This window comes from Lagenorhynchus albirostris, chromosome 2 (assembly GCF_949774975.1).
Source record: "Lagenorhynchus albirostris chromosome 2, mLagAlb1.1, whole genome shotgun sequence".
In the NCBI taxonomy this organism is placed as follows: Eukaryota; Metazoa; Chordata; class Mammalia; order Artiodactyla; family Delphinidae; genus Lagenorhynchus; species Lagenorhynchus albirostris.
This window is the reverse complement of record NC_083096.1, coordinates 104,904,158-104,931,032: the sequence shown is the minus strand read 5'-3', so window position 1 is coordinate 104,931,032 and position 26,875 is coordinate 104,904,158. Positions and strand designations below refer to the sequence as shown.

At 40.9% G+C, this 26,875-nt stretch overlaps 1 protein-coding gene and 1 pseudogene across 2 annotated transcripts in view; one reads left to right on the top strand and one right to left on the bottom strand.

Annotated features, from left to right (window-relative positions):
• EVI5 (ecotropic viral integration site 5) overlaps positions 1-25,073 on the bottom strand; it is a 205,972-nt gene extending 180,899 nt beyond the window's left edge. For both annotated transcript variants that reach the window (XM_060139567.1, XM_060139568.1), the window contains exon 1: positions 24,753-25,073. The gene's annotated coding sequence lies outside the window, so the exon portion shown is untranslated. The remainder of the gene's footprint in view (positions 1-24,752) is intronic.
• On the top strand, positions 843-19,149 carry LOC132516449 (small ribosomal subunit protein mS38-like; annotated as a pseudogene).
• Positions 25,074-26,875: the final 1,802 nt, after the last annotated feature.

The following is a 26,875-nucleotide window of genomic DNA, read 5'->3' as shown; positions in this document are numbered from 1 at the left end:
AAGGTCTTTGGTCCTTTTTTTAATTGTGTTGTATTCTTATTGTTGAGTTTTAAGAATCCTCTGAATATTTGGGGTAACAGTCCATTAGTGATAGGGATAAAGTAGGATAATTAAATAGCTCATTTAAAAATCCTGCTAGGTGGGGCTTCCCTGGTGGCGCAGTGGTTGAGAATCTGCCTGCCAATGCAGGGTACACGGGTTTGAGTCCTGGTCAGGGAAGATCCCACATGCCACAGAGCAACTAAGCCCGTGCGCCACAACTGCTGAGCCTGTGCTCTAGAGCCCACGTGCCACAACTAATGAAGCCTGCACATCTAGAGCCTGTGCTCCACAACAAGAGAAGCCACCGCAATGAGAAGCCCACGCACCTTAACGAAGAGTAGCCCCCACTCGCCGCAACTAGAGAAAGCCTGCGCACAGCAACGAAGAGCCAACAACGAAGACCCAGTGCACCCAAAAATAAATAAATAAATCAATTTTTAAAAATAAAAATCCCACTGGGGATTAAAGACAGGGAATTTTAAGGGAGTTTTGGGAGACTCATGTAAGCTAATGACCACTCAAGAATCCAGTAACCTAGCAACAATCTACACTACCTTGAAAGAAGACCAGGCACATTCAAGCCACAAATCCTGATGGTTAAAACAAAACACAATAGATAAGGGGTCTGAATCTCGTTACATGAAGTCAGAGTTAATGGTCCTTGAGAGTAGCATCTCTACATGTAGCCAGGACAAGAATATAGGTGAAAGGGGACATTATAATGAAACCTAAGATGAATTACCATATCTTAGTATATGTTACTACCCTTCTGCTAATATACATATGATTTAAATAGCGCCATGACTGTGTTGGTTAGACCATATCGGGTCAAAGGAGGAACTAATGATATAAGCCTTGATATAATTCCTTACCCAAGAATAAGGAAGAAGGTGGTCTTCTCCCCTCCCCACTTTTTGATTATAAAAACGTAGCCCTCTTTGTTCTCCAGACTGCACTCCCTTGCTTGCAAAAGCGTCCTGTGCTAATAAACTCACTTTACTATCACTTTGCCTCTCGCCAAATTCTCTCTGCATAGAGACAAAAGAACCTGAGCTTCAGAAAGTCCTGACACCAGGTGAGCAGTTTTAATTAAAAGACAGTGGGTTTGAGTGCCAGCCCATGGGTTCAAGTTCCAATTTGAGTTTTGGCTAGGTTTGAGTCCCATCTGAGTAGGAGTGTGTTTTCACTATCGGATATGTCTTTAGAAAATATTTTCTCCCAGTCTGTGTCTTGCCTTTTCATTCTCTTTACAGTGTCTTTCACAAGCAGAAATTTTTAATTTTAATGAAATTCAGGTATGAATTCTTTTTTTCATGGATTGTGCCTTTGGTGTTGCATCTAAAAAGTCACCAAACCCAAGGTCACCTACTTGGGTGACCTATTTTCTACCATATTATCCTCTAGGAGTTTTATAGTTTTGCCTTTTACATTTAGGTCTGTGATCCGTTTTGAATTAATTTTTGTGAAGGATGTAAGGTCTGTACCTAAGTCTTTTTTTTTTATTTATTTTTTGCATGTGGATGCCTAGTTGCTCCAACATCTTTTGTTGAAATGACTATCTTTTCTCCATTGTATTGCCTTTGTTCCTTTGTCAAAAATCGTTGACTATTGACTATATTTATGTGTGACTACTTCTGGGCTCTCTATTTCATTCCATTGAGCTATATATCTATTCTTTAATCAATATCATACTTTTTTTTAATTGAAGTATAAATGATTTACAATGTTGTGTTAATTTCTCCTATACAGCAAAATGATTCAATCATACATACAGATATACACGCTTTTTCATATTCTTTTCCATTATGGTTTATCACAGGATATTGAATATAGTTTCCTGGGCTACACAGTAGGACCTTGTTGTTTATCCATCATACTGTCTTTTTTTTCTCCCCCCAGTCATCATTTAGAGTTTGTCTGTATGACCTCATCACCTCCTTCCTTTCTCCCTTTAGAAAAAACAAATTTTTTAAATTTTTATTGGAGTATAGTTGATTTATAATGTGTGTCAGTTTCTGCTGTAGAGCAAAGTGAATCAGTTATACACATACATATATCCACTCTTTTTTAGATTCTTTACCCATATAAGGTCACTACAGAGTACTGAGTAGAGTTCCCTGTGCTATACGGTAGGTCCTTATTAGTTATCTATTTTATATATAGTAGAGTGTATATGTCAATCCCAATCTCCCAATTTATCCCTCCCTCCTCCACCATACTGTCTTGATTACTGTAGCTTTATAGTATATCTTGAAGTTGAGTAGTGTCAGTCTTCCAGCTTTCTTCTTCTTCTTCAGCAGTGTTGACTATTCTGGATCTTTTGCCTCTCCCTATAAATTTTAGAATCAGTCTGTCAATATCAACAAGATAATTTGCTGGGATTTTGATTGGGATTGCACTGAATCTACAGATCAAGTTGGGAAGAGCTGACCTTCTTAAAATACTGAGTTTGGTAGAATTCACCAGTGAACCTGTCTGGGCCTAGTGCTTTCTGTTCTGGAAAGTTATTAATTATCGATTCAATTTCTTTAATAGAAATTGTCTATTCTTGGGACTTCCATGGCAGTCCAGTGGTTAAGACTCCATGCTTCCACTGCAGGGGGTACGGGTTCAATCACTGGTCAGAGAACTAAACTAAGATCCCGCATACCGCGTGGCACAGCCAAAAAAGTAAAAAATGATAATAATAATAAAAAAGAAATTGTCTATTCTTGTGTGAGTTTGGGCAGATCATGTCTTTTAAGAAATTGAGGACTTCCCTGGTGACGCAGTGGTTAAGAATTCGCCTGCCAATGCAGGGGACACGGGTTCGAACCCTGGTCCAGGAAGATCCCACATGCCACAAAGCAACCAAGCCCGTGCACCACAACTACTGAGCCTGCACTCTAGAGCCTGTGAGCCACAACTACTAAGCCTGCACACCACAACTACTGAAGCCCATGCACTCTAGAGCCTGCGCACCGCTACTGAGCCCACGCACCACAACTACTGAAACCTGCACTCTAGGGCCCATGTGCTGCAACTACTGAGCCTGCATGCTGCAACTACTGAAGCCCGCACACCTAGAGCCCGTGCTCAGCAACAGGAGAAGCCACCGCATTGAGAAGCTCACGCACCACAACAAAGAGTAGCCCCCGCTTGCCACAACTAGAGGAAGCCCACACGCAGCAACAAAGACCCAACGCAGCCAAAAAAACAATAAAGAAAAAAATTGGTTTTATGATCTAGAATGTAGAATGTAGTCTGTCTTGATGAATGTTCCATGTGACCTTCAGTAGACTATGCACTCTGTTGTTGGATGAAGTAGTATAAGATGTCCATTCTAGTTAGTTGATTTGATGGTGCTGTTGAGTTCAATTGTGTCCTGTCTGCTGAATGTGTCCATTTCTGATAGAGGGGTATTAAAGTCTCCAGCTGTGATAATGGATTCATCTACTTCTCCCTGCATTCTATCAGTTTCTGCCTCACATAGTCTGATACTCTGTTTTAGGTGCATACATATTAAGGATTGGTATGTCTTCTTAATGAACTGATCCCTCTATCATTATGTAATTCCCCTCGCTCTTTATACCTGAAAATATTCCTTGGTCTGAAATCTGCTGTCTGAAATTAATATAGCTATTCCTGCTTTAATTCGTGTTAGCAATGTTGTACCTTTTACATATTTCTCCATCCATTTACTTTTTTTTTTTTTTTTTTTTGGCGTTGGGTCTTCGTTGCCAGGCGCGGGCTTTCTCTAGTTGCAGCGAGTGGGGGCTACTCTTCGTTGTGGTGCATGGGCTTCTCATTGCGGTGGCTTCTCTTGTTGCGGAGCACGGGCTCTAGGTGCGCAGGCTTCAGTAGCTGTGGCTCGCGGGTTCTAGAGTGCAGGCTTAGTAGTTGTGGTGCACAGGCTTAGTTGCTCCACAGCATGTGGGATCTTCCCGGACCAGGGCTCGAACCTGTGTCCCCTGCATTGGCAGGCAGATTCTTAACCACTGTGCCACCAGGGAAGCCCACTCCATCCATTTCCTTTTAATCTATGTTTTTTTTTAATTGAGGTATAGTTGATTTACAATATTATATGAGTTCCAGGTATACAACAGTGATTCACAATTTTTAAAGGTTATACTCCACTTAGTTATTATAAAATATTGGCTGTAGTCATCCACTGTGCTGTATAATATATGCCTGTAGCTTATTTACTGTACACGTAGTAGTCTGTACCTCTTAATCCCCTATGTATATGTGTCTTTATATTTTAAGGGGATTTCCTGTAGACAACATAGTTGAATCTGGTTTTTTGATCCACTCTACCAGTCTTTGTCTTTTAATTTGTGCATTTAGACCACTGATGTTCAAAGTGACTACTGACATAGTTGGACTAACATCTACCAAATTTGTTACTGTTCCCTATTTGTTGCCCTTCCTTGTTCTTTGTTCCTATTTTTGTCTTCCAGTCTTTTTCTGCCTTCCATGGTTTTAAGAGATTTTACATGATTCTATTTTCTCTCCTTTCTTATATATTGGTTATACTTTTTCTTTTTTTTACACTTTTCCTAGTGGTTGCCTTAGAGTCTGCAATATACAATTACAGGTAATCCAATTCCACTTTCAAATAACACTACACCACTTCATGGGTAGTGTAAGTACCTTATAGTAACAAAATAATCATATATCGTCCCCCCTGTGCCCTTGTTTCACTGGTGTTATTCATTGAACTTATGCATAGCACACATATATATGTAAGTATACATAATGAAATCACAGTTGACATTACTATCTTGAACAAACTTATCTATTAGATCAATGAGAACAAAAAAACTAAAGTTTTTATTTTACCATCACTTATTCCTTTTTCCCATTTCCTTACTCTTCCTTACTTTACGTAAGGAAGTAAGGTATGAGTTTCTGACCTATATTACAACCCTTCTCTCTAAAGAATTTATTTTAACTTTTCTTGCAAGGCAGGTCTACTGGCAACAAATTCTCTTAATTTTTGTTTGACTGAGAAAGTCTTTATTTCTCCCTCACTTTTGGAGGATAATACTGCAAGGCACAGATTTCTAGGCTGGTGTTTTTTCCTCTTCTCAGCACTTTAAGTATTTCACTCTACTCTCTTCTTGCTCACATGGCTTCTGAGAAGTTGGGTGTAACTCTTATAATTGCTTCTCTATAGGTAAGGTGTTTTTCCCCTCTGGCTTCTTTCAGGATTTTTTTTTTAATCTTTGATTTTCTGTAGTTTGAAAATGGTGTGCTTAGGTGCAGTCTTTTGGGCACTTACTCTGCTTGGTTCTCTTTGAGCTTCCTGGATCTATGATTTGGTATCTGACATTAATTTGGGGCAATTCTCAGTCATTAATGTTTCAACTATTTCTTCTGTTCTTTTCTTTCTTCTCCTTCTGGAATTCCCATTACTCATGTATTACACCTTTTGTAGTTGTCCCACAGTTTTTGGATATTCTGTTCTGTTTTTTCAGTCTTTTTTCCTTTTTGCCTTTCAGTTTTGGTGGTTTCTATCTAGCTATTCTTAAGCTCAGAGATTCTTTCCTGAGGCATATCCAGTCTACTAATAAGCCCAACCAAAGGCATTCTTCATTTCTGTTACAATGTTTTTGATCTCTAGCATTTCTTTTTGGTTCTTTCTTAGAATTTCCACCCTCTGCTAACATTGCCCATCTGTTCTTGTCAGCTACCTATTTTATCCATTAGAGCCCTTAGCATCTTAATCATAATTGCTTTAAATTCTTCTTTTGGGGCTTCCCTGGTGGCACAGTGGTTGAGAGTCTGCCTGCCGATGCAAGGGACACGGGGTCGTGCCCCGGTCCAGGAAGATCCCACATGCCGCGGAGCGGCTGGGCCCGTGAGCCATGGCCACTGAGCTTGCGTGTCCGGAGCCTGTGCTCCGCAAGGGAAGAGGCCACAACAGTGAGAGGCCCGCATACCGCAAAAAATAAATAAATAAAATTCTTCTTTTGTCCGATAATTCCAACATCCCTACCATATCTGTGTCTGGTTCTGATGCTTGCACTCTCTCTTCAAACTGTTTTTTGTCTTTGAGTATGTCTTGTAATTTTTTTTTGATAGTTATGATGTACTGTGTAAAGGAACTACTGTAAATAGGCCTTTAATAATGTGGTAGTAAGGTGTGGAGGGCAGGGAAGCATTTTATAGTCCTATGATTAGATCTTAGTCTTTCAGTGAGCCTGTATCTCTAAACTCTGAACTTTACATGTGCTTCTCAGTCATCGGCCTCTCCCATCACTCCACTCCCCTCCTGTGGCACAAAATGGCTATACTAGGCCAGAACTGCTTATTTCCCCCAGGTCAGTTAGGCTCTGATCAAACCCCAGCAGGTGAGGCTCTGGTTAAGTAGTTTCTCCTAAGGGCAAACCTTGTTAAGAACAGAATACTCTGGAGTATTTCAAAATACTTCCTTTTCCTTCCCGCAGCTGGACGCAAGACGGGATTTTTCTCTGATATTCATTATGAGAACGTGGCCAAGTTCCTGGAGGCAAAATTCACAAAAGTGTGCGGGCACCCAATGACTGGGTCCCCCTGGAGTTTTTATTTCTGACTTGTCCACACTGAGCCTGCAGCAATTCATCAGTAGTTCAGGTTTCCCTTCCCTACCACTGGTTCCCACAGCGGTTTCAACTCACAGGTTTCTCTCCACTAAGTTGTAATTCTCTGTATCTGCCGTCTGTCTTTCCAATTCAGGGGGCGGTGCTTTGTCCTGTGACCTCACCTCCCTGCTGAATCTAAGAACTGTTGATTTTTCAGTTTGTTCAGCTTTTTTACCTGTTGTTAACAGGAAGTGGCAACTTCCATGTTGGACTAGAAACTGGAAGTTGTAACTTTGTTTTAAAAACATGGTTAGGAAGATAATAAGGCAGACCACATGCAGAAGGCTAATGCAGCAAAAAATGAAAAAAACTCAAATTATATATAAATTCTTATTAGAACAAAGATATAAGCAAGAAGAGAATAGAAAAAATACATTAAAATTAAAAACCAAGAAACTCAGTGTTATAGTAGTGAATTTGGGGATGGGAAGAATCCCTTCTTTTAACAATTATCTCCAATTTGGTTATATTAAAAACTGTAAAATTAAGGAATGATACATACATGCAAAAAAAGTGAAAGATGATCAAGAAGAGATAAAGGATAAGAGAAAGAAAAGAATACCATATAGTAAGCCAAAGAAGATAAATATTTTCTGACTTGATTTTGTTTTTATTTATTTATTTATTCATTCATTCATTCATTCATTTATTGGCTGCATTGGGTCTTCGCTGCTGCATGCAGGCTTTCTCTAGTTGTGGCAAGCACGGGCTACTCTTCGTAGCAGTGCACGTGCTTCTCATTGCAGTGGCTTCTCTTGTGGCGGAGCACAGGCTCTAGGCGCGCGGGCTTCAGTAGTTGTGGTTCACGGGCTCTGGAGCGCAGGCTCAGTAGTTGTGGTGCACGGGCTTAGCTGCTCCACACCACGTGGGATCTTCCCAGACAACGGATCGAACCTGTGTCCCCTGCACTGGCAAGAGGATCCTTAACCACTGTGCCACCAGGGAAGTCCCCTGATTTTGTTCTTAAAATAAGTCTTATTTATGGATATTTTCCTTATAAGTGATCGATATTTATGGAAAAAAGGAAAGAAAAAAGAAAATCATGAAGAAAAATGAATCATCCAGAAACACCACTCAATCAGTGCTGGTCTTTTTTTTTCAAAAACAACGGAGCATGAACAAGGGAAGCATGAATGAGCAAGACCTCAGCCTCACTTAGAAGTAAAACTGTGAACTAGCCACAAGCCTCTTGCAGGTTCCAAACAGTCTGTTTCCTAATTGGGGTAAAATATATAGAACATAAAAACATGCCATTGTAACAATTTTTAAGTGTACAATTCGTTGGAATTAATTACATTCACAGTGATGTACAACCATCACCACTGTCTATTTCCAAAACATTTTCATCACCCCAAACAGAAACTTTGTATCCATTCCTTTCTCCACAGCCTCAGGTAACCTCTAAACTACTTTCTGATTTTTATGAATTTACCTATTCTAGATTTATAAGTAGAATCATACATACAGTATTTGTCTTTTTGTGTCATGACTTATTTCATTCAGCATAATGTTTTCAATATTCATCCACACTGCACCATGTATCAGAACTTCATTCCTTTTTATGGCTAAATAAGATTCTATTATATACATATACTTCTCACATTCTTCAAGGTGCTAGAAACTCTGAGCCCATGAAAAACTTGGTATATTTAAGGCTGGAAGACAGAAAGGAAAAAAAGAAGGAAGGAAGAACTCTACTCATCTGATGTTTATCCATTCATCTGTTGATGGACATTTTGGGTTGTTTCCAACTTTTGGCTGTGAATAATGCTGCTATGAACACCGGCATACAAATGCCAAATAGACTTTTAATAGTTTGCTCTGGCTGGAAAGCCAGAAAAGGACTATAAAAAAAACAGCAACAGAAGCTGCCAACAGCAATTACCACAGTAGAACAGAATATAAGACATTAACTTCATGGGTTTTCCACGCAGCACGTGGGATCTTGGTTCCCCCACCAGGGATCAAACCCGTGCCCCCTGCAGTGGAAGCACAGAGTCTTAACCACCGGACTGCCGGGGAAGTCCCAACTTTATGGTTTTTAAATTATTTATACTTCTGATTTTTCCAAATTTTGGAGTCCTTCATCATGAGAGACTTCATTATGTTCTAATCTGAAAAATATACAAGAAAGAAATAAAAGGGAGAAAGCAACAATGCTTAAGTAACATATTAACAAATCATTACTAAGGTCAGGATTGCAGGTTAGGAGCAATACTGAGAAGGGAGCAGAGTTATAGCCTGAAACAGCATCTTCTTTTTGTTCTGACCAAAGAGAAGGTATTACTTTGCCCTCCTTAATGCCTAGCACAGAACCCAGTGTATTCTAGAAACTCAACAACAAAAGTTGGCTGAAAAAAATAGATGGATAATTCTATAGGTATCTGAGTTCTTCCAACTACATCATGTTTTTTTAACTATTTATACTTAGTCTGAAACAGATTATTAGGAGCATCTCAAGTTTCACAGGAAGTTTTATACGAACCCATAAATTTATGGGGAAATCGGCCAGTAGATGAGTGACAGGAAATTGTATCTCTGGGACCATTATTTAAACTACAACTCTGACTGATTACACAAGATTACAAGCCCAGAAAACTCACCAACTTACAGCATCATACTTTTTTAGTGGCTATTTGCCTAAGTGTTTGTAATGCCAAATGGGTCCAGAGAGATCTTTTCTTATTTGCTTCCAAAATAAATAGCAAACGTATCAAACTTAGAAGTATATCTAAAATATATGATCAAATTTCAAAATGGTCTATGCCAATATAAATATAAAAAATAATTATCTGTACACACCGTTACTTCAATATTCTTCAAGGTGTTGGAAATTTTGAACCCATAAAAATCTTGGTATACAACTGAATAAACATGTAGAAAGCAAAAAAAAAAAATTATTTATACTCAACGTTGTCCCAGTAGGATTTAAGCTTGGGGCAAATGTAATATCTATCTTCAATCTTTTAAGCAGGTTATAAGGAAGTGTTATTCCAACTCTGCAAACATGGGAATAAACAACATTATTATATAAATAGCAGTGTCTTGCATGTTTTGAGTATTATCAATAAATATGGAGCGCAGATTTTAAAATACAGTCTATAAATATCCTCAAAGAAGAACTGCAAATTATGTCTTTCACTTTTTTTTTTTTCCCCCCGGTACGCAGGCCTCTCACTGTTGTGGCCTCTCCCGTTGCGGAGCACAGGCTCTGGACGCGCAGGCTCAGCGGCCATGGTTCACGGGCCTAGCCGCTCCGCGGCATGTGGGATCCTCCTGGACCGGGGCACGAACCCGTGCCGCCTGCCACTCAACCACTCTCAACCACTGCGCCACCAGGGAAGCCTTGTCTTTCACTTTTTAAGTGAACAGTTGTCAGATGGAAGAAGAGAAAGATACAGAGCACTGGCTTCAACAGGAATAGAAAAAACAGCAAACAGGAATTACACTGAAAGGGAAAAAAACAGGAAATAAGGGTAACACTGCTGACAAGTCTTCTTCCTTTAGATGTCTATATAACAACTTTCTCTGAGTTAATTTATTTTCTATAGGCATACAGCATATATTCATCTCTCTCTGATCCTTCTTACCTCTAGAACAAAATTTCAGAAAAGGAAAACTTGCAACTAACACAACATTGTAAATCAACTACACTTTAATTTTAAAAAAAAAAAGAAAGAAAAGAAAAACTTTGTACACAGGGATATACTATTGCTGCTGCTACCACCATCATCTACTGTAAGTTTTACTATGTACCAGGCACTTCGACAACACTTACATTCATTATCTTATTTAATCCTCACAATAATCCTGAGACAGATTTTACTGAAGTTTATAGAGGTTAAACAACTTGCCCAAGAATCCATTAGCTAATAAACAATGGAACCAGGATACTAAACATTAAGCCCTAAAACAAAAACATCCTGACAAGTATAAATCATTGATAGGAAGGTGAGCTAAAACAGAAGAACACAAAAGTAAAAACACAGAACGTCAGAACATGTCATGACTCTAAGGATTCTGACAGACAGATAGGACCTGCCCAAAACCAATCTGATTACCTACTTAAGCAATTCAATTAACTAAAATAATGAGATGAAAATTATATTTGAAAATGAAGGACTTCCCTGGTGACGCAGTGGTTAAGAATCTACCTGCCAATGCAGGGGACACGAGTTGGATCCCTGGTCCAGGAAGATCCTACATGCCGCAGAGCAACTAAGCCCGTGCGCCACAACTACTGAGCCTGCGCTCTTGAGCCCAAGAGCCACAACTACTGAAGCCCGCACGCCTATAGCCCGTGCTCCACCACAGGAGAAGCCACTGCAATGAGAAACCCACGCACCACAGAGAAGAGTAGCCCCCACTCGCCGCAACTAAAGAAAGCCCCCATGCAGCAACGAACACCCAACACAGCCAAAAATAAGTAAATAAACAATTTATTAAAAAATTTGATAATTTGAGCTGTACCTAAAATTGCTATAGCCAAGGTGTTCAAGTTCATGAATAAGGAGCTAATAAGCCTGTCCCCTGACCTCAACCTTCCACTGTTACAAAGACAAAATTATTTTTTAAAAAAAAAAAAGGCATATCTACACAATTTTTTTCCTGGCAGCAGCAAGAGTACTAAAATACCTGTTTCCTTAGGTCTTAATCTAATCCAAAAAAAGCACAAATTCTGAACAAGTACCTCTTAAAACATATCACATATTACGCAAATTTTTTATTTAATATACACAATACATCAAGCACTGTGTCAAGAAGTGTGTTAAGCACCATCACCCCATACCCAGTGTGAAATAAAAATGAACTGCCAGGCTTCCCTGGTGGCGCAGTGGTTGAGAGTCTGCCTGACAATGCAGGGGACACAGGTTCGTGCCCCGGTCCGGGAAGATCCAACATGCCGCGGAGCGGCTGGGCCCGTGAGCCATGGCCGCTGAGCCTGCGCGTCCGGAGCCTGTGCTCCGCAACGGGAGAGGCCACAACAGTGAGAGGTCCGCGTACCGCAAAAATAAAAAGAAAAACAAACAAACAAACAAAATGAACTGCCACAGTTCTGAAAAATCCTAAAATGTCAATAGGAATCTTCAACATAATTCTCCAAATAGATAAATAATGCACAGATCATGGCAAGGCCTTAAAAACTGTATTTTAAATTGTCATTTTAATTAATTTAATTACACTGATACTGGTGAAAGAAGAGTGATGAAATTAAGAGGTGGAAAATGTATGTTAATTGGAATTGGATAGAAGGACACATGAAAACTCAGGAAATCCTGGCAGAAATATAGTATCAATGAAATAATAATTTTTTGAAAGGTCCTCAGCATCTCAGCAAGGTAAAGTACCATGTTCTTTTGACAGGGTGCGTAAGGCCTTCACAAGTTATTTAAATTTTTTAAACCTTGTTTCCTTGTCAGGAACTTAAAAAAAGGTTGGAGTGAATGGTACCTCTAATGTTTTCCTGTTGTGACACTGTAGAGTCAAGACAAAATTGATAAACTCATATAAGCAGATTTTTATACAATGATTAGTTTCAATAATAACAGGGGGGGAGGAGTCCTCAAAACGTTGCACTAGAAAACTAAGGTCTCATTCCCTGAACCTCATATACTCATATACTATGAGGCTACAGCAATAATCAGAAACCAACAAAATGAGAGTACATTAGCAAGACTAAATTAACACAGGTACACAATAACTTTGGACTTTAACAAAATGCCAAAGAAGCATTTAGGACTACAAGAGTTTGTGTTTTTTTTTTAATCTGATAATATTAAAGAAAACGAAAATGTTATAAACTTAACTACTGCCCATATCCACACCTCTCTAGTCTCACCTGCCACAGGTAAGTGGGTCTTCTGTCTGAAGTCAGAAGACAGGCCTCGCGCTCTGTGAATTATCCTGGAACTCAGGTGGTCTCTCTCTTCTTCCCAGTTTCTGCTCTCAACTTTTAAACAGGCTGCTCTGCCATATTTAGCGCTCTCGCTGGACCTTACATCCCACTAAGTACCCCCTGTCTCACAGTATCGTCCCTCCCCCATAGCTAAGCAACTGGACAGATAGCTTTAGCTTTCATTCTTCCCTTCTTCACCTCCCACTTTTTCACTGCAATGTGGCTTCTACCATACCATTTTACTAAAACCACACTTACCAAGGTCACTCACCAACAGCCTCTTTGTGCTAAATCCAGTAAATGCTTCATAGTCCTTATCTTACTTACAGACCTCTCTGTAACATGTGACCCATACAGTACTTTTCCTGTTATTTATTTTTTATTTTTCTGATTAGCAAATACATGTTAAAAATTGAAATATCACAGAAAAAAATGGAGAAGTTTGAGTACTCTGTAATCCCACTCTCAAAGACAGTCACTGTTAGCTGTACAGTATATATTAAGATTTCTATACATATGGTAATATACAGGTATATGTATTTTTTTTAAGTTCACAAAAATTAGATCATACTTGGGGACTTCCCTGGTGGTCCAGTGGTTAAGACTCCATGCTTCCACTGCAGGGGGCACAGGTTCAATCCCCGGTCAGGGAATTAAGATCCCGCATGCCCTGCCTGGTGCAGCCAAAAAAAATCAGATCATACTATACATTTTTGAGAATTTAATTTAATGTACTTTGATCTTCTGTCCTTGTTAGTATTATGTGGTAGACTAATTAACGGCCTCCTAAAGAGCACATCATAAAACACAGAACCTGTGAATGTTACCTTAAATTGTAAAAGGGACTTGGCAGAGGTGATTAAAGGAAGGATTTTGTGATGAGGAGATTATCCTGAACTATCTGGGTTGGGCCCATCGGAAGATGCTATGCAGTTGACTTTGAAAATGGAGGAAGGGATCAAGGAATGCAATGCAAGGAATACAAGGAATGCAACTGGAAAAGGCAAGGAAATAGATTCTACCCCAGGAACCAGCTGGGTCAATACCTTGACTTTAGCCCAGTGAAACATTTGAGACTTCTGGCCTCCATAACTGTAAGAGACTATATTTTTGTTTTAAGCCACTAAGTTCGTACTAATTTGTTACAGCAACAATAGAAAACTATATAATACTCTGTGTATGTGTGTGTGATACCTTTCCACATTTGTCTGTTTCTCTAGAAGTTATTCCACAAAGTGCAACTATTGGGTCAAATAATAAAAAAAAGTTAACCTCCAGAAAGGCTACACTTATTTTTTACTCACATTAACAACATTCAAGCCCCTCCCTCCTTTTTCGAAGTTCTATTCTTTCAGTTTGTTAAATCACTTCCCTGGTTTCCCTTCTGTGGTGGCTACTCACTCCTTCTGCTCCTTTGCAGACTTCTCGTCATCAGCTCATTTCTTATATGTTAATGGTCCCCAAAATTCCAATTCCATCCTGGGCCTTCTCCTCACTATACACAGTTATTTAATCTACTTCCTTTTGCTACTTCCTTTTATTACTACTTACAAACATAACAGATTTACTTCTCCCTCTTCCCTCTAAAATCTACTCCTCCACTGTATTCTCTCTGTTAATGACTGACACACCAATATCCAACAGCCTATGGCAGATGCATGGGGATCACCTGACCCCTGCCTTAGCCTCACCCCACATACCACAGGCTCCAGAATCTGTAAGTCTCTCCCTCCCTATCAATTCCTTAGAACAAGAATACATCAATTTTCAATTGTATTACTTAACTGTGTGTGTTCCCTATCTCAAGTCTCATACCCCACTGTACCAGTCTTTATGAAACTCAATTCTGATTTGTCACTCAAGCAGACCTTTCACAGACTGCTGGTTGCAATGTAACATGATATATTCCCTTGGGAAAACTGTTTGGCAATGTCTTCTAAAGTTAAACATACATCCGCTCTATGAACCAGTAAGTCCACCACTAGTTATTTATCCAAGAGAAACGAAAATGTACGTCTATAAGAAGACTAATAGCTATGTGTTCATAACAGCTTTCATAATAGCCTAATGGGAGAAGTGATAAACAAACTGTGTTATTGTTATACAATGTTATTACTATACACCAGTTAAAAAGAACTACTGAAAGGAGCATTAACATGGATGAATTTCAAAACATTATGTTGAACAAAAGAAGCCAGCCAGAAAAGAATACACACTAATTCTACTATTCTATTAGGTGAAGTTCAAGAACATGAAAAATGAATCTGTGGTAAAAGACAGCAGAACAGAACTGACTAAAGGAACCATGTGGGATTACTGGGGAGGGAGAGATTAACACAGGAGTACACATTCGACAAAATTCATTCAATTGTAGAGTTAAGTTCATTTCACTATACGTAATCTTTACCTCAAAATTTTTTAAAGCAAATATTAAAATTTAAAACTTTTACTTCACTCAGCATTTTTCCATACTAATTATTTAAAAAGCCTCACACTTGTCAGAATGGCCATCACCAAAAAGTCTACAAATAACATGCTGGAGAGGGTGTGGAGAAAAGAGAACACTCCTATACTGTTGGTGGGAATGTAAATTGGTACAGCCACTATGGAGAACAGTATGGAGGTTCCTTAAAAAAACTGAAATAGAACTATCATATGAGGGACTTCCGTGGTGGCACAGTGGTTAAGACTCCATGCTTCCTACACAGAGGGCCCAGGTTCCATCCCTGGTCAGGAAACTAAATCCCATATGCATGCCACAAATAAGAGTTTGCATGCCACAACTAAGGAGCTGGCAAGCCACAACTAAGGAGGCAGCGAGCTGCAACTAAGACCCGGCACAACCAAATGAATAAATAAAAATTTAATTTAAAAAAAAGAATTACCATATGATCCAGCAATCCCACTTCTGGGCATATATTCAGACAAGACGAAAACTCTAATTTGAAAAGATACATGCACCCCAATGTTCACAGCAGCACTATTTACAATAACCAAGATATGGAAGCAAACTAAATGTCCATCGACAAATGGATGGATAAAGATGTGGTATACACACATACAAAGGAATATTAGCCATAAAAAAGAATAAAATAACTTGCAGCAACATGGATGGACCTAGAGATAATCATAATAAGTGAAGTAAAATCAGACAAGGAAAGACAAATATAATATCACTTACATGTGGAATCAAAAAAATGATACAAATGAACTTATTTACAAAACAGAAACAGACTCACAGACATAGAGGAAAGGGGGGGGAGTGATAAATAGGAGTTTGGGATTAACAGATACACACTACTGTATATAAAACAGATAAACAATAAAGACCTACTGTAGAGCACAGGGGACTATATTCAATATCTTGTAATAACCTATAAAGAAAAAGAATAGATTCAGTATAACTGAATCACTTCGCTGTACACCTGAAACTGACACACTGAAAATCAATTATACTTCAATTTAAACAAACAAAAAAAAACCCTCAAGATTTAAGACAAATTAATCACTTAATTACCCTGGTCTGCAGTGGTCCCTGGTGGTCCAGTGGTTAGGACTCAGTGCTTTCACTGCCGGAGCCAGGTTCAATCCCTGGTCAGGGAACTTAGATCCCACAAGCTGCACAGCATGGCCAGAAAAAAAAAAAAGTAAAGAAACAAGACTATACCAACTGTGTGTTCCCCTGGTTTATAAATTTTGTGAAAGCAAAGATTTTTGTCTATGTAGTATTGATCACCGTTGTCTTCCCAGTACCTATCATTATGCTTGACACATAGGAGATGCTATATATGTGTTACCTTTGGTGGTTCTTACTGACTTACTGACAATGTTCATAACTTCATTAAATTTCTAGATCATTTACTAACTCAGTTTTCTGATCTCGTGTGTTAAATGCTTGACAACATTTATAACCTTGTTCATCCAGCAGCAGAAAAGAAGCTTCTCCACATTTTCAAAAAAGCAGCCAAGTTGAGTCTTTGTGCTCCTCTCTTACATGTATTTTAAATTAAATGTTTAAAGGCATTACACTTTTCATGAGATTATTCCCTAAGATTTGTTCTCAATTTACTTCAAGGTCTACCTCCTCACCAGCAAATTCTGGCTCAGTCTTCTAAACTATCCTGATTCTGGTATACTTGAAGATATTAAATTTTTCTTCTTTCTCTTATGTATCTCATTCAAATATCATATTATACAGTGGTTCATTCAAGTGAAACTTTTATCCAGTATGTTTTTTTCTAATATTTATTTATTTATTTGGCTGCGCCGGGTCTTAGCTGCAGCAGGCAGGATCTTCATTGCCATGTGCGGGATCTTTAGTTGTGGCATGTGGGATCTAGTTTCCTGACCAGGGATCAAACCCAGGCCCCTGCACTGGGAGCATAGAGTCTTAACCTCTGGACCACCAGGGAAGTTCCTATCCAGTATCTGTTAACATTGTTCTAACAAACTTACTAGCATAATTTATGAGAATGCTGGATTCATTTTTAACATAGCAAAAGATCTGTATCAAGCCAAATACAGCAACTAATCATTTGAATACCAATTCAAAGGTACGACAAAATCCCCATCTTCACCTCCCTATCAGTGCTTACACTTTCTTATGAAAAACAAAAAGAGCAATGATCCATAATAAAACCATTCTCTTCCTATCTCTATCAAGGTTCCTTCCAAAAACACAGGAGCTAGCAGTTCCTTAAGGAGAGAGCCCTAATCATGAACCCAAAAGACAATGAATAGCAAAACCAACAATGAAGACCCAGATAATAGCTAGTTTAACCAGCTTTAGGGAACATTTTTCAAAGTACAATTGTGAGCAGTTGGATTAGTACAAAGAACAATTAACAAGCACTAAACCCACATTGTCTGGCCACTTAAACAATAAACTGCCAACAGCACAGGCAGGGAATGCTCTCATGAAGTACAGAGACAGTAATAAACATCTGGGAATGGCAACAAATAAACACACCAGGCAACTTACAATTATGAGAAATTGGATGACCCTTTCTGAGCAAACATATGAGGCCACAGTCAACAGCTTCTAGCCACAAAACACACATTAATTAACCTACATGTTTCCAATAAGGAAGGACTATCATACCGCCAAAACAGATAGTAATAACTGCCAATGTTATCTTTAATTGATAGCTTGAATTTTATATGCAAACATATAAAACTGTGTGCAGTGATAAGCAGACTTTTATATTTTATGTAACTTGTCCAAAATTAATTTGAAGAGTAACAAAGGGCTAAATAAGGGCATTACAGAAAATAACAAAAAAACCCACTCACTATCTAGCATAAATCTCAAGTGTAAAAGGATACTGTAACACAGATAAGGATGGACACAATATAAAGGTAAACACATAAAATTTTATAAATTTAGCCTAAGAAAAAACAAATTATATTGAGAATAATATTTTCATTTCATCATGAACTTTATGATAAAAAACTCTTATCTCAAAGAGCATTTGGAAACATACTTAGTGTTTTAAAGAAAAAAGGAGTGCAAAGCATAACAAAGTTATCAGAGGAGCTTAACAGAGAAGCTTTAGTGGGTGGTTCTAATTAATTTACCAGTTTACGTTAACTATAAGATTTCTACAACTTTAGCAATACTTTTCAATTTTTTCTGGAATATAATCTTTTTCTCAAAACAAAAAATACTGGGCAGCAGAATGGTCAGTCTCCCAGCGGTGTCTGGGTAGGGTCAGCATGAGGCCGCGGGCTCCAGGGACAGCGGAGGCGGCTGCTGCCGGCTGGGCTGGGGACCTGGGACTTGAGAGTCCACACCACCCACGCAGTGGGCACCTCGGGGTGAAGCTGAGGCTCACAGAGGCTCCACTGAGCACCTGGGGCCGCCGCCACACATAGACCTTGTTCCTGGTGCGCTTCACTTCCCAGCTGCTCAGGGCTGTTCCCGGGTAGGCTGCAGTGGGTCCTGGCCTGTCTCAGGGGTGCTGGGCAGGCATGCCTGCAGGCCTCGCTACAACACGCAACCAACAGGCCCAAGTGGCGCTGCCTCCCTCCCTGGCAGACGGGTCCATCTGGAGCTTGAGGAGATGCTGCTGTGCAGGAATATATCCATCAGTCCCCTGGAGAGCTGGCTGACCTAGAGAGCTGGCTACCTCCTGCCCAGACTGGACGCTGGGGTCCCAGGGACTGTGTCTCCAGCCCAACTCTGAGTGTCCGCCCAGCCAGGTGGGGGAAGGGGTCGAGCAGTGGAGTAAGGAGGTCTGGGATGCACCCCAGATGCAGTGCAAAAACACACTCAAGATCTGCCAGTACAATATGAATCATCGCAAGTACCGCAAGCTGGTCAAGAGGACCCGGTACCTACTGCGGAAAGTCAAGGAAGGACGCCTGAAACGGCAGCAAATCAAGTTCAAGAGAGACCTGAAGTGCATCTGGTGGAAGGCGGGCCTGAAGGAAACCCCCACAGGCTGGCAGACCCCCAAGATCTACCTGAGGGGCAAATGCATCTCCTATCTCTCTCCCGTACCCCTATTACTGCTGATGACCCGCTGTAATAAGTATTCAGAGAACTCAGCTAAAAACAAAAAACAAAAAACAAAAAAAATTCTAAGTATTACCTCCCACCCATAACAGTAGCTGGATTTAAGAATCATTGATTAAAATAACAAAACCACCACGACTTTTTGATAATTCCTGTATGTTACAAATATGCAAGATCTATTATTTGTTCTTTCAATATTAAATGTTTAACGCACATATTGATTTCCAGACCCACTGCAGAGATCCACAGCCCACTCTGTTTCTCCAGTCATTTCTCTCTTTATAGCAGGTTTCCCACTACAGAAAGTATCAAATAGCTCATAAGCTGGCTTATCTTTAAAATCATTTCCAATCCTGAGATTATAAGATTCTGGGACAATGTAAACTTCTCAAAAGAATTTAGAGATTTCTAGAGAAATTACAGTTTGATCCAACATTTAAGTGCTCTTCCTCCTAACATTCTATGTAGATAACAGTAAAGAAATTTTAAAAGCTACAACCCCACAGGGAGGAGAAAACAGTGGTGGGCAGATGGCAGCACATTTTTGTATGATGAATGGAAAGCAGATGAGGGACTTGCACGTTAAGACTGCAGACTGAACCCACACATCTAATTTTGCTCCCTCACGAAACCCTACTAAAACAAGATAAAGAAAATGTTGCTGTTGTTTTGTTCTGTTTTTAGGACACAAACCATAAGGATTGAGAGAATGGAAGAAACAACAGCAACAAAATTTTGGAAGCTGGAAAGATGGATGAGTGATAACTGATTTGGTCAAAGACAAATTATAAGACAGCAGTGCTGACAACTAAGAACAAACCCACTTTGCGCTACAGAATCCTCAAAGGGTTCAGGAACTGCCAGAACACAGAGGGGGAAGGGAGACTAAAGAAAGAAAGGATCAGGTGAAAGCTGTTTGAACAGTTAGAAACCTAGAGCCCATGCCTCTCCTGAGTTGCTGAGTGACCCAACCTCAATGAGGCAGCAGGTTAGAGATTTATTCTCTAAAAAGAGTAAATCACACATGGTGGAGGATGAAGGTATCCTAACATAAAGAGGCAAATTGTATGTCCCTTCATATTAAATGCTCTATGGCTCATTACCCAGCCCTCTTTTCCTGAGTTCCCAGACCACCGGCAACTAGACCTCTGGCCTCCAAGCAGAAAACTGGGATACTCTCTGGGAAATCTGACCAGGCCAAATGGAAAGACAGACACTGGAGAGAGCCTCAAACAGCCCACCCAAACCAATGATTTCAATCCTGACCACACACTGGAATCACCTGGGCAACTTTAGAAAATACTGGTGCTAATCTATGCAGACAGAAATCAGAATAGTGGTTGCCTCTGGGCAAGGAGTGGGGAAGATAGAAGGGATATGAAGGCATTTTCTAGGGGTTTCACAATGCTCTGTACCTTGTGTTCATTACACAGGTGTACACACAGCAAAATCATCAAACTATACACTTAAAATCTATATATTTTACTGTGTGCAATCACACTTAAATTTTTAAAAAGTACTGCTACCTGATGTATTTGGTCCCTCAGTCACAAGCAAACAACCAAGGAGGATTATCAGACCTCTGAAGAGGGCCTCTACTGCTGAGACTATACCAAACAGAAAAAAAGTAACTTGGAGGAAACAAGCTATGCAAGGAAAAAGAAAGCTTAAAGAAACTGCCTTTAACAATCTCAGGTAGGTAAGAGAGATATGGCATCTATGAAACAAGAAAAGAGACTTTTTCTTGTTTCATAGATGCCGTAAGTAACTGAGGAATAAGTAACTGAGTAGAGGATGGGAAGCTAAACCTACAGGCCTGCACAAGGGAATATGGTCAACGGGCTGATGTGCCTCGCTCACAGAGCCCCAAAAGGCTCAGCCCTTGAGAGTCTCGAGGGATATAGTCAGTGGGGAAGAAGTATGGGGCTGAAGAGCAGGTCAGTGGTTTAAAGTCTGGTAAAGTCTGTACATGGACCTCCAGTTTCCCTCCTCCACTATTCACATCCTCTCATAAATTTATTCTCTGGAAACAGTGACTTGGAGAGACTCCAGACTCAAGAAGAGTGGAGCGAGGCTCAAGGCTGAAAGCCAAGGAATAATGCAGAAGTATGCGCGGTAATAGCAGCCCTCACCCACAGCCCAATTCCTCCGTGCAGCTCTCAGAACACCGGGAGCCAGGCACAGTACGTGCCCCACACTTGGATTTAAATGCCCCTTTTGCATGCAGCCAAACCAATTTTCATCACAGCACTTCTCCTAGTGGAGGATAAAGGTCTTCTGAATTTCTACAACTCCTCTTAGACTCTCAACTTCTTAAAGGCAGGGGCAGCATCTTAATCAGCTTCATATCCCCAGAGCCTAACACAGTTACACTCCATGTTAAACACTCTATAAATCTTTAATTGGTCCCAGACACTGGAGATAACATACAAGAGATTTTAAAACCTTGGAAAACTAGAGCATACAAGGTGTAATTTGGACTAGGTCTTGAAGGGACATTAAAGATTTAGGATTTATTGATGAAATGACCTCTGGGATTTGTTTTAAAATAATCCCAGAGCCACTCTCCCCACCCCCCAAAATCAGCTGTATTTCTATATACTGGCCACAAATGTTTTAAAATATCACTTACAATAATATTAAAAAAAACAAATACCTAAGAATAAATAAGAAAAGATGTGGGACTTCCCTGGTGGCACAGTGCTTAAGAATCCACCTGCCAACGCAGGGGACACGGGTTCGAGCCCTGGTCCGGGAAGATCACTCATGCTGCGGAGCAACTAAGCCCGTGCGCCACAACTACTGAGCCTGCGCTCTAGAGCCCATGAGCCACAACTACTGAGCCCGCACGCCTAGAGCCTGTGCTCCGCAACAAGAGAAGCCACCTCAATGAGAAGACTGCACACCGCAACGTAGAGTAGCCCCTGCTCACGGCAACTAGTGAAAGCCCATGTGCAGCAATGAAGACCCAACACAGCCAAAAATAAATAAATAATTTTAAAAAAAGATGTGGAAGACTTTTATACAGAAAACTACAAAATATTAGAGAAATTTTAAAAGACATAAGTAAGTGGAGAAATATACCATGTTCATAAACTGGAAAACTCAATATTGTTAAGATGTCAATTCTCTATTTCCAAAATTTGTAGCAATGGACAAGATTCTGAAATTTATGTGGAAACTCTAAGAACCAAGAACTTCCCAGACAATCTTAAAGAACAAAATAGGAACAACCATCGGGACTTCCCTGGTGGTCCAGTGGTTAAGAATCCACCTTCCGATGCAGGGGATGCGGGTTCAATCCCTGATGGGGGAACTAAGATCCCACATGGCCACAGGGCAACTAAACCCACGCGCCGCACCTAGAGAGAAGCCCACAGCGAGGAGCCCGCGTGAGGAAACTAACACCCAGCATAGCCAAAAAAAAAAAATATATATATATATATATATATACGAACAACAGATATCAGAGCTTATTATAAAGTTACATCAGCTGATAGTGATATTGGTGCAAGGATAACAAATAGACCAATGAAACAGAATATTGTCCAGAAACAGATCCACACTTATACAGTCACCTGATTTATGAAAAAGTGTCACACAGTGCAGAAGGGCAACGATGGTATATTCAGTAAATGGTGCTGGGTCAAATAGATACCCATATGGTATAAAGTGAAGCTGGACCCCTACAATCCATCTGGAATTTACTGTAAATCGTACATCTTAAATACGAAAAGTAAAACAAAATAAAACTTCTGTACAGTAACATGGGGAAATATCTCCATATTCTTAGGCTAGGCAAAGATTTCTTAAATAGGGCACAAAAAGCAGTAATCATAAAGGGAAGGATTAAGTATATTTCATTAAAATTAACAATTTCCGGGCTTCCCTGGTGGCGCAGTGGTTGAGAGTCCGCCTGCCGATGCAGGGGCATGGGTTCGTGCCCCGGTCGGGGAAGATCCCACGTGCTGCGGAGCGGCTGGGCCCGTGAGCCATGGCCGCTGAGCCTGCGCGTCTGGAGCCTGTGCTCCGCAACGGGAGAGGCCACAACAGTGAGAGGCCCACGTACCGCAAAAGAAAAAGAAAAAAAATAACAATTTTCATTCATCAAAAAAAGGCCATTAAAAGAGTGAAAAGGCAACATACAGAGCGGAAAAAGATTAAGTCCAGAAAGGACTCATGGAAGACAGATGTGTATACACACACACACACACACACACACACACACACACACACACAACTCATATCCAGAATAAAGAATTACAGACCAATTAAAAAAAATAATAGTGAGACTTAACAGGCACTTCACAAAAGACGACATATAAATGGCCAACAAAAGATACCCAACCACAATCATCAGAAAAATGTAAATAAGACCACACATATATTACTACACTTTTACCAAAATAGCAAAAATTTTTAAAACTGACAAGCATTAGCAAGGATATGAGGTAAATGGAATACCATTCCCTGATAATTCGTAGAACACTGGGAAAATGTTCAACTGTATCTAATGCTAAAGTTTTATCATTTACATACCTCATAAACCAAGAGTTCCACTCCTAGACATAAACCTCAACCTAGCAATGTTCTGTTTCTTGATCTGTGATAGTATACTTAGTAAAAATTCTTTACCTGCATACTCAAGATTGTGCACTTTTTAAAATATATTATACTACAATAAGTTTTCTAAGATTTCTTTGACACAAATTTCTCAGAGACATTAACACTAGCATTTTAGAATAGAAAAGGAGCTTCTGGTAAACAGCCGAAAGTTTATTAATAAAATTTTTTTAAAAAACAAAACAAAAAAAGCTGCTAACACATTTCAACCCAGAACAAAGGTAAAAACTATGAACAGATAACTTTTCTTGATCTTCACGAAGCACCGGATTTCTTTCAGCAATAAAAGGAGTCTGTTATTCTACACTGTAACCCAAAGAAATCTTTGCAAGGAAATGCTACTTTTTGAAATCACCTCTAACAACAACAGATAGAAAAGTGAAGAAACCATTCCAAAAGTTTTGGTTAACTCTTCGGTGAGAGAATGCCAGCTGAGTTGATTTGTGTACCCCAAAAGACAAAAATGAAGCCACAAAGAAATCACAGCAACTCTAAAGCAAACACCAACACCACAATCCAACCTACCGGAAATGCTGTGGTTAATTTGAGGCTTGCCCCGCTAGTCATAAGGTGATTCAGTGATGGCTACAAACGCTCCCCAAGTGCATCCTTGGGCGTCATCTAGCACACCTGGCTCGCCCATCACCTGCCTGGAGACACGGCTTTGCGCAGAATCCCAGAGGCCAAATAAAGACGCCAACTTTGCAAGAGGCGCGGACGGTCTCGCCCCATCAGGTCACCCAGAAGGAACAGACTCCTGGCCTCGAGGGCGGGGGTGAAGAGTCAGTATTCCCCCACAGAATTTACGAGGAAGCGCTCCCGAAGCTGCCTAGTCCCTCCACCTCCCCGGGACTCCACTGGAAGTCCCGCGAAAGAGTTTCTTCCCCAGCGCCCACGGCAGGAGGGTCGCAGCGACCACAGGGAACTTAGGCCCCGGGGGCCTGGGCGCGCCCGCCCCGCTCGCGCCGCAAGTTTGGTTGGCGGCCCCCACTCGCCGCGCCTCGGCCCGGCTGTGCGCCCCGCGGAACCCGGGCTCGCGGCCCGCCCGGCCTGGCGCGGCGCCCCTCACCTTGGAAACGCTGGGTGGACTCCGCCGTAAACATTAACTTCCCATCCAGCCGGCAGCCGCGCCGCCGCGTCTCAGCGCCTCGGCCTCTCTCCCGGCTCCGCCGTCTGCCGTCCGCGCCCCCTCTTGAGCGCCGCGCTCACTCAGGAGCTCGGGGCCGCCTCAAACGCTGACCCACTCCCCCCGCACCGCCGCGGTTTCAACTACCACCCAACCCCTACTGTGCTCGCTGCCGGCTCCTCCCGGGTCCGGCCCGGCCGCGTCAGGAAGGCTCAAGGCGCAGGCGCGGCAGGGCCTTAAAGAGACCGGGCCGCCCTAGCGCTTAATGGGTTCGAGCAGGTTAGGGGACGGGCGGGCCGGCTGAGAAAGCAAGCTGAAGGGATTGGACCGTGGGGAACGGGGGCGGGGAACTCCCGCTTGTTCCTCCGCCTCTCTTTCAAAGTTCCAGCGGTCGGACCCACAAATTGCTGACTTCCCCAGTCTCTGGAACCGCCCCTTGCCTGTAAGAGCTGCACCAGACACTACCCCCGCCCCGAAGCGACCCCGCGCTTAAGGCTGCGGGCCTCGCATTTCTGCACTGCTTATGCGCATGTCGCCAGGTCGCGGCCACGGGATGCAGACGCGCAACCTTCGAAAGGCCGTCCGTGCTTCCCCGAGAGGTGACCTGGTCACTCCCAAAAACAATAATTAACGTGTAAATGGCACTTGTGATTGCAAATCACTCTACCATCAGTCGTCTCGACACATTGGATTTATGCGGAGTCCGGCAGGGACATGGGCACAAATATGTGAGGTCCAGCCGGGCAGTCATCCAATATCAACGAAGAAATTCTTAGAAGGAAAGTACTTAAGAACAGAAACAACCTACTAATTCCAGTCTAATCCCAGGAAAAACAGGCAAAAAATAACAATAATAATAACAAAGGCAATGTAAATTACTTTCATTATACATTTAGAAGTGACAAAATGATAGTAATTAGCACAAAAAAAATTGCCTAGAAATTAGATAGTCCTGGTTATTACCTAATTTAAATTTATAATCTCCAGAAGGGGTTCCACTGTAATAAGTATTTCAGAAAAAGAAAAATCCTCTATTTTTTTTAAAAAACAAGATTAAGAAATACCAGAAAATAGGAAGTAGAGCCATGCTCTCCACCTAGCTAAAAACTTGAAATTGCATCTGAGGCAAAATTTTGCATAACTTCAGATTATGCCATTATTTAAAGTAATTTCAACTAACAGTTTCATTGCAACTGAATCCATCTTGTATAGGAAGCTAAGAGACATTTTGTTAATCTACCTTTCCTTCCTATATTCCATCTATCAGCAAATTCTATAGATTTTATGTCCCAAAATTTCCTTGACTCTGTCCTCTACCATCTCCTGCATCACCACCCTAGTCCAAACTCCCTTTGTCTGGGAGGGCCAGGGGCCTGGGAGGGCTACAAATTTAGTCTCTAATTGGTTTACCCTCATGTCCTCTAGCCCCTCTCTAATCTCTTCTCCACACAAATGGCTGTGTGATCTTTTATCTTCTCAGCATGTACCACTTCAATGGCCTCCCACTTCCTTAGACAAAACCTCTTAACTAACCTGCATGGTCTGGTGGCCTGCCCACCTCTCCACCTCTTCTCACTGCTCAGACCACATTCCATCCTTTCTCTGTTCCAGCCAGACTGGCCTCTTCCAATTCCTCAGTTTTCTCCCTCCACAGACCTGCATATGCTTTGCTTTGTGCCTGGAAGGCTCTTCCAATCCTCATCCTTCTAACCACACCTCTAGTCTCTACCTCTGAGAAGCATCTTCACACTTCCTATCTTGGTCCATTCCTATCACATGACACTGAAACTGTAATTATATGATTATTTTGGTGAATTTTTGTTTCCCCTCCCCCACTGGACTAATTACATCAATAAGGCCAGGAGCTTGGTTTTCTTTGGTTCATGGTTGTATTTCCATATTTGTTCAATATTTTTTTGTTTCATCAATAAATGAGAATCATAGGATGCCAGAACTTGAACTAGATATGGCTTGAAGGTTACCTAAGTCATAGATAGGTAAAATGTCACAATTTGACATTCGGAATCAGAGTCTAAAAAGAACTCCAGTTATTTTTAAACTGATTT